Here is a 14419-nt window from a genome sequence, read left to right as displayed (position 1 = left end):
GCAGTAAAGCAAGATATACCTGTATAATTTTCCATGCTGTCACCTCCAACTTTTTTTAAGTTGTTAGATTCAAGCGAGCCTCTTTTTGATAGGAAAAGCTATATTTGCTTTCTAATTGAGTGAGACAATCTGTTTTTGGCTAATGCATGTAGTTAATTTCTGTTTTTAATAAGTTATGTTTATATTTATGGATTTTTAAAATCTCAAATGTGATGTATATCACATCGCATACCTTTTATTTTTATTTTTATTCCCTCTTTATTGCCTTTAGTGGGGGATTGGTTGAGTTTTTCTTTTCTTCCCCATTACATTTCTTTTTCTCTCTAGTTTGGGCATTAAACACTATTTCTAGCATTTGGAATTATCCTAAAAATTTAACACAAATATTTTTACTTAATGTTTAAAGTTAATATGATTACTCTTTCATTGAACTAGAAGGTTAGAACACTTTAACCCTGATTAACATCCCTCTTTCTCAATATATAAATATGTATACACACATAAAATATATTTTAAAATGAACACTTCTGTATATGGTTATATATTTAGAAATCTATACACAAATGAGCAATTACTGTTTCAATGGAAATTGAAACAATTTTAGCTACTTGTACATTTACTAATTTCTTTCTCTTTTTTTTGAGAGGGAGTCTCACTCTGTTGCCTGGGTTGGAGTGCAGTGACACTATCTTGGCTCACTGTAACCTCCATCTCCCGGATTCCAGCGATTCTCCTGCCTCAGCCTCCCGAGTAGCTGGGACTACAGATGTGTGCCATGGCGCCTGGCTGATTTTTGTGTTTTTAGTAGAGATGGGTTTTCACCATGTTGGCCAGGCTGGTCTCGAACTCCTAACCTTAAGTGGCACCTTGGCCTCCCGAAGTGCTGGGATTACAAGCATAAGCCACCATGCCCAGCCAACGTTTACTAATTTCTTTCTTTTGTTTTCTTTTCTTCTTCTTCTTCTTCTTTTTTTTTTTTTTTTTTTTATACAGTCTTGCTCTGTGGCCCAGGCTGAAGTGCAGTAGCAGGATCTTGGCTCACTGCAGCCTCTGCCTCTGGGGTTCCAGTGATTCTCTTGCCTCAGCTTCCCTGGCAGTTGGGATTACAGGCCCATGCCACTGCGCCCGGCTAATTTTTGTATTTTTAGTAGAGATGGTATTTCACTATGTTGGCCAGGTTGGTCTTGAACTCCTGACCTCAGGTGATCCGCCCTCTTCACCTCTCAAAGTGCTGGGATTCCAGGCGTGATTACTGATTTTTGCTGTTAAGTCCCTTACTGGTGTCATCAATATTTGGTTCATCTTATTATTCATACCATCTTTAAAAAATCCAACACTAAGTATGCATCCAGATATTTGCTGATTAGATACATGAAATAATGTGTGAGCCTAACTTCTTATTTTCCAATGGAAATAGAAAGATTCTACTGTAAGTGACATATTGTTACAGCTGCTGGTTTAGCTATTCTTAACTCTTTTTTTTTTTTTTTTTTTTTTTTGAGACGGAGTCACGCTCTGTCACCCAGCAGGCTGGAGTGCAGTGGCGCTATCTCGGCTCACTGCAAGCTCCGCCTCCCGAGTTCACGCCATTCTCCTGCTTCAGCCTCCGGAGTAGCTGGGACTACAGGCGCCCGCCACCGCGCCTGGCTAATGTTTTTGTATTTTTAATAGAGACAGTGTTTCACCGTGTTAGCCAGGATGATCTCAATCTCCTGACCTGTGATCCGCCCGCCTCGGCCTCCAGTGCTGGGATTACAGGCGTGAGCCACTGCACCCGGCCCTATTCTTAACTTTTTAGGAGAAGATATGGAACATATCGATGCTTGAAAGAAAGTAAAGTATCTTCTCCTTAGAAAAAATGCACTTATGAGCCTACAACAAATTTTGCACATAGTTATAGGAAATTAATGGATACTTGAAGCATCCATTCCTGAAACCCGGCTTAGCAAACTTTGCTCTGGAAAGGTCTCAACCTTGGTACATTGGAGGTTTGGGTCTACAGATGTGGAATAAAGTCAGTTCCACCCTCATGAATATACTATTAAGACTATTGCCAACTCTAGATAGATAGAGCAATAATTTCCTCAAAGAGAGATCCGAGAGCATTATACCTGTATGTAGACAAGAACAAGGCAGTGCATGGTGACACCTTCCCTATCCCTGGCGTTTGGAAGCCAGAAGGATATTGTCTTGGCTTCACCCCTCATTAGACTGTGTCATCTCTCTTAAAACTCATCATTAGGGGGACATTACATCTCATCTTGCCCGGGACAGTCCTGGTTTACATCTGTTGTTCTAGTGCAGTTTTTAAGAGTGCTTCCTTTCTCTATCAAAAGTGTCCTAGTATGGGCTGGGCGCAGTGGCTCACACCTGTAATCCCAGTCCTTTGGGAGGCCGAGGCGGGCGGATGATCTGAGGTCGGGAGTTCGAGACCACCCTGACCAACATAGAGAAACTCTGTCTCTACTAAAAATACACAAAAAAATTAGCCAGATGTGGTGGCGCATGCCTGTAATCCCAGCTACTCAAGAGGCTGAGGCAGGAGAATCGCTTGAACCTGGGAGGTAGAGGTTGCAGTGAGCCGAGATTGTGTCATTGCACTCCAGCCTGGGCAACAAGAGTAAAACTCTGTCTCAAAAAAAAAAAAAAAGTGTCCTAGTTTGAATAATAAATTATATGACCACCCTACTAAGAATGAGTAGACTTGGATCAGCGCTTGGATTTATTTCTTCCCAACCACATAGATTCCATTCTCAAACCCAAATCTTCCAGAATCCCCATTGTGCCTTCTATCTCTCCTCTTCATCAGGCTCAGTCCAGACTTTGATCTGCTTGATCAGGAGCCAAGACTCTTGAGATGCCAACACCAGCAGCCGGATACAACTCAACGCTTCCACAGACTCTTCTTCAAAAAATACTATCCGGTCCAAATTTCCTCCCGCCAGTGGCCCTAGCAGGGCATAGCGAGCACAGGATTTGGGATCCTCCCGGGGTCATAGCCCAGTTCCACTTGCCCCTGCTGCAGTCGGTACCTCCCGTCTTTGTCAGAGCCTGTCAGCACCACTATCCGGGTGACTTTTTATGGCTTGTCCAGAACCACGGTCAAGTAGTTTCCTTTCAAAGGATCTAAGATAGAGTAGCCCTTCTTGTTCAGTGTATAAGTGTACTGTGGAATCACAGCCAACCTTGACACCATGTCAGTGAGGACAGTAGCAACAGGGTTATCTGGTTCACCAAAGACCTTGTCCTTCTCCACAGGAAAGCATATTCATGAAACATAGAATAATCGCCTGTGTAGTTGAAGACAGAGGGACTGAAATGAATAGGAACATTCTGGGCCAAGAGAAGACAAAATTCAGAGAGAAGCAAGTGAGTACGAGTGTCCTTATGGAAGAGGAACAAGAAAGTGGTCAGGCGGGAGAGGTCACTGGTACGGAAAACTTTCCCAGAGATGCTCAGATGGGAGAACTCCAGGATCACCCAAGGTAGTTCTTTCCAGGCTGATAATGCCAGAGAGATGGCAGCAGCGAATTTGGGGGTGCAATGAATATGATCTTCCAACAAAATAAAGTAATCAGAGAGGTTGCTAGCAAAGTTCATGAGGAGGGCATGGTCTACTTTCTGCCTGGAATAGAGGGCTTCACAGGGTGACGAGTGATTAACGTCACTCAGATCTCCTGGGAGAGGGGAGCCACCATGGATGACCAGCAGCTTCCCGGCCCCAATCTGTGCTGGGAAGAGAGCTGAAATATTGGCAGCTGTTTGGACGAGCCATTCAGGGTCAGGACCTGACAGGTGGACCAGCACCACGATATACTCCAGCTCACGTTCTGAGGAAGCTTGGAACACGGACTGCAGGGTGTCCAAGAGGTAGCTCCCACGAGGATGCTGCATTGAGGCAATCCCCATGGTCCGCAGTCCTGGGGGAGACACGAGGCACATGAGCACTTCAGGCTGGTGAAGAATTCCTAGGACTCTCCTCCCAGGTCTTCCCCTTATGCCGATCTCAGTGACAATTCACATTCCTTTTCCTGGGGCATGTAGTCCAGATGGGAGGTTAATATCTGACCAGAAATTGTGATGTGATTTTATTTGGTCAGAGTATTGTGGTCAGTATTTTGGAAGGCTCTTGGAGAAGCTTTGTGAAGGGCAAAGCTCTCTCTCATGGGCAAGGCTGCCGGTCACCAAAGGCAAATTGCTGGATTGGCAAAGTGTCTTAGCCTGGCCTTGACCTTCAGCGTTATTTCAGCTACCACAGTTCAACCAGACCTGGATTAGAGGATCTCTGGAAATCTATGTAAACCCAAGGGTCCAACAGTCTAGTGCAGTGAGGTCTGAAGTCCACACGGCCCTCTTTGCCTGCCCTCTACCCAATGCCTTTTCCCATGGCTCCCCCTGGCTCTTTCCCCTTCCTGTCTTCCCCCCACCCCGGGGGCCGACCATGACTGAGCTTCACTATGGAACAGCTCCTTCCCAGGGTCGCTATGGCCCTTCTGTCCTGTTGGTCATTCAAGGGGTAACCAGATGGGAGGAAAACACACTCAGGATTATAACATGGACCAAATTCCACAGCCTCAGAGCACAGCCTTTCCTTGCTACATGCCAGTCACGTCCCTTTTCAACCCTCCTTCCCTTTTCTGGCTAAAATACTCTGTCTGGTCCTCTCCCAGTCAGACCACTCCCTCCCAGGTACTCACTCTTTTCCTGGGGAGGGGCTCCAGCCAGGAATTGGTAGCTGGCATGCTGGAGAAGAGGGGAGTCTCTCTGCATCTCCTTGAAGGTTCACAGATGGTTCTTGCTTTCAGAGCTGATTTGTTTGACAGCTATTTGCCAAGCTATGTCCTCCTTTTCCTTCTGAGGATAAGATATGTCAGTCCTGAGGTTCACCCCCAGATTCTCTGGAGACAATTGAGGAGCAGATCTCCCTTTTAGGACAGGTTGGGCAAGCCCCAGCTTCCTGTGCCCAGGGAAGCCGGGTGTGGGGCTCAGGGAACCGCTCTCCTCACCTTATCATGAGAACATGCAGGGCTTTCCAGCACCGGCCATGGGTCCTGAGTTGGGAAGTGGGGCTCCCAGGTTTGTGTGGAGTGCCTGCGGGAAGGGCCAAGGCTTGTGTGGAGAAAGCACTTGCCTGACCCCACCGTTGTCAGGCTGGCCAGTGTCGTCTACCTCGGCTTAGGCCTGGGCTAGGTTCTGTGACATGTGCTGGTGCCCAGTGCCTGGCCCTGTCCTCAAGGAACATAGGCCCCAGTGCCCCAATTCTAGAGTCCTTTCTTTTGCTCAGATCTGACCATGCACACATTTCTGAACCACTCCCCACACCTGCCCTGTGCTTAGCTCCAGCTGGTCTGAGGTGTTTTATGAAAAATGTGGATTTCTAAGCCTGGCCAGGAACTGTGTGGGGTTTGGTCTTCTCACTTGCAGATGTTGTCCACTTAGGGAAGTTATTTCCAATCCTTCAGGTGAGAAATAGGAAAAATAACATCTCCATGCTAGGTCCTGGCTGGGAAGTGGTCAGCACCCAGGTCCTCATCGCCTGCTGGTCCTGCCAGTCAGCCTGGTCCTCTAGAGGTGGGCGTGCACTGCCCTCTCCACACCTGGAGTCCCCTTTCTTCTTCCCTTCCCCTAGTCAAATCCCACCCATATTTCAAGACTGGTTCATATTTTTTTTTTTTTTCCTGACATTCTCATGATTCTTCACGTGTTCTCTCCTTAGTACTCCTATGATGAGACTAGAGTATTTCACAAATTTGAAAAACTCCCTCCTACTGAAGGGTTGACAAACTGCTGCAGCCTTGATCTCTGGTACTCACCATAATACACTGTATTCAACATGCTCCTCTTTATTCTCTTGGAGAATGAAGCCCAGGATGACTAAGGATACAGCAACAATGATATATCTCCATAGGCAGCAGTGCATGGTGCTGGGACTGGGAGCAGCTCTGCAAAGAAATGTGAGTTGGTTATATGTATCCTGAGTTCCTCTTGCTCAGAGAGCATCTGGGTATTTCCTTCTGCCTGGCAGCCTCCTACCTCCTTCCCCTCATCCCTCTTCCTGCACACTACTGCTTAAATATTTCCTTAAACTTTTTCCCTCCTGGTTCCACTCTTCCCACCACTTGTGCCATCTAAGGAAAGACAACGATCATAGAGTTTGATTCTGTTCAGCTTCCACCTTCTTTCTCCCTTGCCTGAATTTCCAGGTGAAATTGGAGGAGCTGCCTTCATTTATCCACTCTGGTTTAGAGACCCAACCAGAGGGGATGTGTTACCAAGAAGAGGAAATCAAGAAGTTAATTATATTTTTCTTATATATTTCCTTATATATTTGGAAATATATAATTTCCAAATTATATTTGACTTCAAATTCAAGCCAAAGACTCTTCTTGGATTTATTGACCAATACATTGGGTCTTGTCTATTAGTTCCCCATTACTTTTGCATCTGATCCTTTCCAGGATTATGTTAGGCAGATACGAGGTTTTGACTCAAATCAGAGGGATAGAAGAAAACGCGTATTAGTACATCTTCCCCATGCTGGGACTGGTAAAAAGGATGAAACCTCCAAGTGGCTAAACACTTCCAGTCATGTGCAAGTCTCCACCATATTGGGAGCACTATATCCACTGACGTCTTTTTGTCTAACAGAAAATGTGGATTTCTCCAAATTCAAGGAGAAAAACTTTTAATGAAGGATGGGGTCCCAGAGGGACTCCTCAGAGGTAGCTGAAACTGGCCACCCCTCCTAGGAGAACCCACTGTTCTCCTTGAATGGAGGTTCTTGTTCTCCCTGAATAGGGGCTGCTCACCCCTCTGAACTCATGTCAAGCACCTGTTTCTGGGTGAAGCCGGGTTGAGGGTGGGATATACTTTCAAAACCAGCTTTCCAGTCTTTTACCTCAAACCCTGACATTTGGAAAGTAACTGTCAGTTACTTTCAGATTCAAACCGGCGGACTCAAAGACAGTCGACAAAGGTGACTTTTGAATGACCTCTTTCCGTATGAGAGGGCCCCCTGGACGAGTCATTGCTGCCATGACACACCTCTGTCTCCAGGATACTGCCTCACTGTGCTGCCTGTCGTCGGGGGGGCGGGGGCGGTTTCCTCGTCACCAGAAATTGCTCTTCAAATCTCCAGTTCTCCCTTGGGCCCACAACTGCCCAGTGGGCCGCTAGAGTTTCCTTTTCTTCTCTTTATTTTTATTTTTTATTTATTGTTTTTGAGACAGTGTCTCGCTCTGTCGCCCAGGTTGGAGTGCAGTGGTGCAATCTCGGCTCACTGCAACCTCTGCCTCCTGGGTTCAAGCGATTCTCCTACCTCAGCCTCCCGTGTAGCCGGGATTACAGGCATGCGCCACCATGCCCAGCTAATTTTTGTATTTTTAGTAGAGACTGGGTCTCACCATGTTGGCAAGCTGGTCTAGAACTCCTGACCTCAAATGATTCACCCACCTCAGCCTCCCAAAGTGCTGTGATCACAGGCATGAGCCACCCTTTTCTTCTCTTTATTCGTTCTTTTCCATTGCTAGGAATGTTTTTCCAGTTCTTCCTGCCTACAGTTATAGTTTTACTTATGTTCGTGTTGTTCTTACGAGGCCATATATTTTAAAACTATAGGCTTGACTGGGTGGGGTGGCTCACGCCTGTAATCCCAGCGCTTTGGGAGGCCGAGGTGGGTGGATCCCTTCAGCCCAGGAGTTCAAGACCAGCCTGGGCAACATAGCAAGACACCATCTCTACAAAAATTACAAAAATTATCTGGGTATGGTGGCGCACATCTGTAGTTCCAGATACTCAGGAGGCTGAGGTGTGAGGATCGTCTGGACCCAGGAGGTTGCAGTGAGCTGTGATCATGCCACTGTACTCCAGCCTGGGTAGACTCCGGAGACTCTGTCTCAAAAATAAATAAATAAATAAATAAATAAAATTTAAAAAATAGAAGAACAAGAGGAAGAAAAAAAGAGAAAGAAACTGCCAAACTGTTTACCAAAGTGACTGTACCACTTTGCATATTGAGTGGGAAAACATAAACTCTTTTTTTCTATTCTTTCACACAACAACAATCAACACAGAAGACCTCACCGTGTTGGGAGCACTATATCCACTGACGTCTTTTTGTCTAACAGAAAATGTGGCTTGAGGGCTTATCGAAAACCACACGTGGTTTTTGTTTTGTTTTGTTTTCCCACACACCCAGCAACTCCAGCTGAGCTCAGTTCTGACACTACCTACCTGGACACAGCATCAGATCCCAGAGATTGAGGGCTCAGTCCTACAACAACCCTGCTCATAAGACACCAGTAGAAAGTCCAGGCCTCTGGAACTTCTGACTGACTAGCTTTAAGTTGGGGTTCCCACAACCACTTCTTTGGGTTTTATTAATTTGCTGGCGCGCTCACAGAACTCAGGGAAACACCAATGTTTACTGGAGGTTCCTGGACGGTGGTGAGCCCAGGGAGGGCACAGAAGCTCCACACCCCATTCTCTACACCTTGCCCTGTTCATTTCTTCATCTGTATTTTTTGTAATATCCTTTATAATAAACCAGGAAATGCCCAACAAAAACAGAGTCAGGTGGGAAAAGCACTCAGGAACATAATATTGTTCCAACAATGTAATTCTGCACAAGTCTGGCTGCTGAAACTGCCTTTGTAACCTGAAACCATTTTCCTCTAGTAGCTACTGAAACAACCTGCTTAGACTCGGACTTGTTTTACCTACGGCCATTACTTACCAACTAGTAGTTCTCTAAGCTTTATTAGTGCCAAGGAACTTTTTGGAAAAACTATACATAACATTCTCCCTTTTATTTTTGTTTTTTGAGGCAAAGTCTCATTCTGTTGCCCAGGCTGGAGTGCAGTGATATGATCATGGCTCACTGCAGCCTTGCTCTCCTGGGCTTAAGTGATCCTCCTGCCTCACCTCCTGACTACCTGGGATTATAGGCATGCACCACCATGCCCGGCTCATTTTTGTATTTTTTGTAAAGACAGGGTTTTGCCATGTTGTCCAGGCTGGTCTCAAACTTCTCAATCTCAAACAATTCTCCTGTCTTGGGCTCCCCAACTGCTGGGATTACAGTTGTGAGCCACTGCACCTGGCAGAGTCTGAGAAGTTTGATCCAAATTGTGAAGACTCTTGTGAATAATGCAGGGTTGGTGTTGACGTGGGAACCAGTTAGTAAACATCTGTGTCTTTAGGCGTGCCCCATGTCCTAGCCACCTTTGCCCTTTCCCTCAGGCTCCCCAGACCTTCCAGGACCTTAGCAATAAAAGAGTTAAGACCTGGCTCTGCAGGGGGCTTCTAGGACCCTGCCCTGGCATTGGAGCCAGTGCCTGTTTTGATTGGAAAGTGCTTGTTGCATCTAGATTATTAAACGTTTCAATCACCACTTCTGATACAGTGTAAAGGAAAACGGGCCAGATGCCTATAATCCCAGCATTTTGGGAGGCCAAGATGGGAGGATTGCTTGAAGTCAGAAGTTTGAAACCAGCCTGGGCAACACAGTGAGACCCCGTGTCTACCAAAAAATTTTAAAAAATTAGCTGGCCATGGTGGCATGCAACTGTAGTTCCAGCTACTTGGGAGGCAGAAGTAGGGGATTGCTTAAGCCTAAGAGGTTGAGGCTGCAATGAGCCGTGATCACACCACTGCCACTACACTACACTTAGTCTGGGTGACAGAGCAAGACTCTGACAAAAAAAAAAAGAAGACAAGAAAAAAAGAAAGAGTTGAGAGAGCCAAAATTTACTGAGCAACTTTTTTGCCAGACACAGTGGTGATGGTGATGGTGATGGTGATGGTGATGGGAAGTTACCTGCTAATGTGTTCGTGCTGAGTCCTCACAAATGCCATTGAATGTATTTATTATTGTCTCTATATTAAAGATGAGGAAATGAGGCCAAGAGAAGTGAAGGGAAGGAGCATTTATCAAGGGTCTGCTCTTGCTAGATGCTGCCCTGCTTCTGCCTTTGGCCATGGCTCCTTTTGGTATTTGCATTTTCAGACTCTAACTCCTGGGAAGACTTAGCTCAGGGACCTTAGGATACCCAACTTAACGTTGACCTCTAGCACCAAGTGTATTCTCTGGTCTTCACCCCATAAACAGCTTTTAGAATGTACGGAAGACCAGTAAAAGACAGCATGATGGACACATTCAGGTAAGATGGGTGGGGACAATATAGTAGAAGAAAAACAAAACAGAAGCAGTTACTGAAAACAGGTCTGGGTGCACTTGAGTTTCCTACTCAACCTCTTTTCTACATTAGGTTTCCTACTCAACCTGTCTTCTACATGGGATGTTAGAAAATATCAGAAAGGGCTGGGAGAAGCTGGAAGGAGCTCATTAATCCTTACATTGATTTTGGCCTCATCCCAGGTATTTTGAATGAGTATCAGGCTCTCTATAGTCAGCCCCAGCTCTCTTCTCAAAAAAATTGGGTCAGACAGTTGGGTAGATATCTACAGACCTTAGTCTACATTCCAGGAAGATGTGGAGTCACTCTGACCATGCTGCCACTGGGACCAGAGGCTCCAGACTCATTGGTGATATGGTCAGGATTAGTCTGTCCTATTGGGACAGCCTCCTAACCTGGGAGGCCAAGAGTTACTGGAGTTTCTCTGGATCCTTCCCTGCTCCCCAACTGGCATGTAATGCCTAGTTGGGATCCTTAACTAGTACCCAAGCCAGCTGACGGGGACTTGACTACCTACTCATACTCTTTTTAAATAACTAGGGCCTGTTTTTGTTTGTTTCTTTAAGATGGCTTTTTTTTTTTTTTGGAATGATCCAGCTTTGTATCAGAAATGTACCCCATCTCTGAGCTGAAAATCTCAAGCCCGGGGCCTCTTCATCTGAGCTGTGGTACAGATCATGTTCTATACAAGGGGAATGGCAGGAAGCTAAAATCCACCAATAAAAGCCCCAGTTTGGGCTTTTCAAACCGGAAGCCACACACTTTAGACAGGAATGCCTTTTTCTAATTTTGGGAAATCACCTCTTCCAGTGCTGAAGAGTCCAAAGTTGCAGGGATGGGAAATATAAAATCCCCCACTGGGCCATTGAAGTGATGGTACATGGGGTCCATGCCTGCATCCACCCTTAGGTTTCCAGACCCATGTATTCTTCCTTTTGGAAGCCATATAGAGGCTCTGATTTAATATATATGCCTCATCCTGAAGAATGACTTGCCATCGTTTCAGAGTGTCATCTCTGAGATGGCAGTTCAGCTGTACCTTTAGAAAACTATTCCAGTGCTCCATAAGGCCAGCTGCTTCTAGGTGGAGGGTAATATAATATGGCTGGTGGATCTCATTGTCAGTGGCCCACTTCTGTACCTCCCTTGCTGTGAAGTGGGTTCCCTGGTTGGACACTATGTTGTATGGGACTCCATGCCTGATGTCATGCATTTTATAAGCTCCTAGATAGTGGTGCTGGCTGGGACACTGTGGGCAGGAAAAGACAAACCATATTCAAAAACGATGGTCTATGAGGAACCACTGGCCATTCCAGGATAGAAAGACCCAGCGTAGTAAACTTGCTGCTGAGTGTCTGTTTGGTCATCTCAAAGAACGGGGCCATGTTGGGGACTTACATTGGTCTCCAGTGCTGACAGAGTGGATATCCAAGGCGGCAATAGCTCAATAGCTAGGTCAGTTTTGGTAAGTGGGAGTCTATGCTGTTGAGTCCACATGTAGCCTCCATATCTGCCACAGTAGCCACCCATTAATGTGTCCTCGTGCCACTTTCAGGTTGGCTAATGTCGGTTGGCTGAGTCATTTGTCTACATAGTTGTTCAGAGCCTCTTTCAAGGGGATACTTTCTGGTGGGTACTTTTGAAGATACAAAATTCTTCACACTTTTTACACAAGCCCATTTGTCCTTCCACATTCCTCTATCTCATCCTTCTTATCTCTTCTTCTAGTAATTTTCCTTCCAGGTCCCTGATCAGACAGCCAGACCTTTGGCCACTGTCCAGGAACTGTGAATGACCAGGCACACTGCTCAGCGCTCTGCTCATTGTGAAGATTTTCTTTCTCTGCTGTGTTTCAGGTTGCCCCTGAATGTGGCTATCATGCAGCCACCATCCCTTTTCAGCTTCCGTCCACAATTTTTTTTTTTTTTTTTTTTTTGAGACAGAGTCTCATTTTGTCACCCAGGCTGGAGTGCAGTGGCACGATCACGGCTCACTACAGCCTTGACCTCCTGGGCTCAAGCGATCCTCCTTTCTCAGTCACTCAAGTAACTGGAACTACAGATATGCACCACCACGCCTGGCTTTCACCACGTTTCCCAGGATTGTCCTGAATTCCTGAACTCGAGTGATCTGCTGGCCTCAGCCTCCCAAAGTACTGGGATTACAGGCATGAGCCACTGCATCCCACCCTACCTACATATTGAGCAGACCTATGTTTACACCAAGCTTGAGTCTTTTCCCTTTCTTTCGACTGCTCATATGGGTCCCTCCATATGGCATGGGTGTGAGTTGGGAGAGGGTATGGTGCCACTGTGCTGGTTGACATGGAAGTCTAAACTACCTGCTTCTGAAGCTTACTTATATCCTGCCCCGCTCAGGCTTGATCCCAGATGTGCCATTTTCATCTTTTGATGGACTGCTGTTGGGCCTGTACAACACTATGACTTCTGAGCTTATGACATAATTCAGCTCATAATGGGAAGTTTTGGACACATTAACCAGGTGCCCATGCTGAAGCATTTGGTATCCACCAGGGCTCAACTGCATGCCAAGAGATGTTTCTCAGAAAGCCTATAATTCTCTGATGCAGATAGTATGGCCTTACTCCAGAATCCCTTGTGATTCCCCACTGGGGCTTGTCACAAACGCTACTCTGTATCTTTCCCCGTCACTGTCTGACACCACCAAGTGTGCTGGATCACATGACCCAAGTTGCAAGACTCCTTTCCTTGTAGTCTGGATCTGCTGTAAAGCCCTTTCTTGCTCCAGGACCTACTCTATGCTAGCAGCTTTCAGTGTTGCCTAGTAAAGGAACTGGAGCAGTATTCCCAGGCATGGAAAGTATTGTCTCCAGAACCCAGGGAAGCCTACAATGTGCTGTGCTTTCTTTTTCATGGTAGAGGAGGCAAGATGCAGCAATTTGTCCTTTACTTTGGAGAGATTATCCTGACATTTCCCTAACCTTTAGAGCCCTAAAAACTTCAGTTGGCTGAGCGTGGTGGCTCTTGCCTGTAATCCCAGCACTTTGGGAGGCCGAGGTGGGCGGATCACCTGAGGCTGGGAGTTCGAGACTATCCTGACCAACCTGGTGAAGCCCTGTCTCTACTAAAAATACAAAATTAGCTGGGCGTGATGGCAGGCGCCTGTAATCCCAGCTACTCGGGAAGGCTAAGGCAGGAGAATCGCTTGAACATGGGAGGTAGAGGTTGCGGTGAGCCAAGATTGTGCCATTGCACTCCAGCCTGGGCAATAACAGCAAAACTCTGTCTCCAAAAACAAAAAACAAAAAACAAAACAAAACAAAACTTCAGTCAAATGGGGCAAGTATCTATATCTTTGCAGGGTTTATTTCCCACCCTATTTCCAAGGCCTCCAGCATCTAAGTCACTGCTTGCTTGTCCTGCCTAATAAGCATGATGTCATCGATGTGATGAATTAATATGGTGTTCTGTGGGATATCTAGGCAGCCTAAATCTAAGCATGATATCATCAATGTGATGAATTGATGTGATGTTCTGTGGGATATCTAGGCAGCCTAAATCTAAGCATGATGTCATCGATGTGATGGATTGATATGATGCTCTGTGGGATGCCTAGGCAGCCTAAATCTCTTTGGACTCTATTGTGACAGAGGCCCAGAGAGTTAACATAGTTCTTGGGCAAAAATATGAATGAATATCGTCATTTCTTATGAATATGAAATGTTTCTGACCTTTTATAATCAGAATAGACAAGAACACATTTGCCACATCAATGACTGTGTCACATAAACGAAGGGCCTATTAATATGTTTAAGTAATGATACCATGTTTGGCACAGCAGCTGTGATCATGGCTACTTAATTGGATGAGTTTGTCTATGGTCATTTTTCAGGATCCATGTGGTTGCTGCAGGGGCCAGACTAATGAATGAAACAGACATACACTAAGGACCACTAGCTCTGTATCTTTTAGGTTCTTCAATGATGGCTCTAATCTCTGCCATCATCCCTTAACCTAGGACATAATACTTTTTGATTTACTATCTTGGCCAAGGATGGGGGCAGTTTCAGAGGCTTGGTCTTCCCCACTATGATTGCTCTTATTCCATAGGCCAAGGTTCCAATATGGTGCCCCAATATGCGTTAGCTTATACTTGAGACAAATATATCATTTCCTGCTTAGGGTCTGGGAAAATGACCACTGTATGGGTCTATGGACCCAGTGGTCTCATGGTAAGCATGA

At 45.8% G+C, this 14419-nt stretch overlaps 1 pseudogene; it reads right to left on the bottom strand.

The window, feature by feature from the left end:
* Positions 1-2699: 2699 nt before the first annotated feature.
* LOC101007725 lies at positions 2700-13270 on the bottom strand (annotated as a pseudogene).
* Positions 13271-14419: the final 1149 nt, after the last annotated feature.

This window comes from Papio anubis, chromosome 1 (genome assembly GCF_008728515.1).
Source record: "Papio anubis isolate 15944 chromosome 1, Panubis1.0, whole genome shotgun sequence".
Taxonomy (NCBI): domain Eukaryota; kingdom Metazoa; phylum Chordata; class Mammalia; order Primates; family Cercopithecidae; genus Papio; species Papio anubis.
Note: the sequence above shows the minus strand (reverse complement) of the source record. Positions and strands in the feature narration are given on the sequence as shown.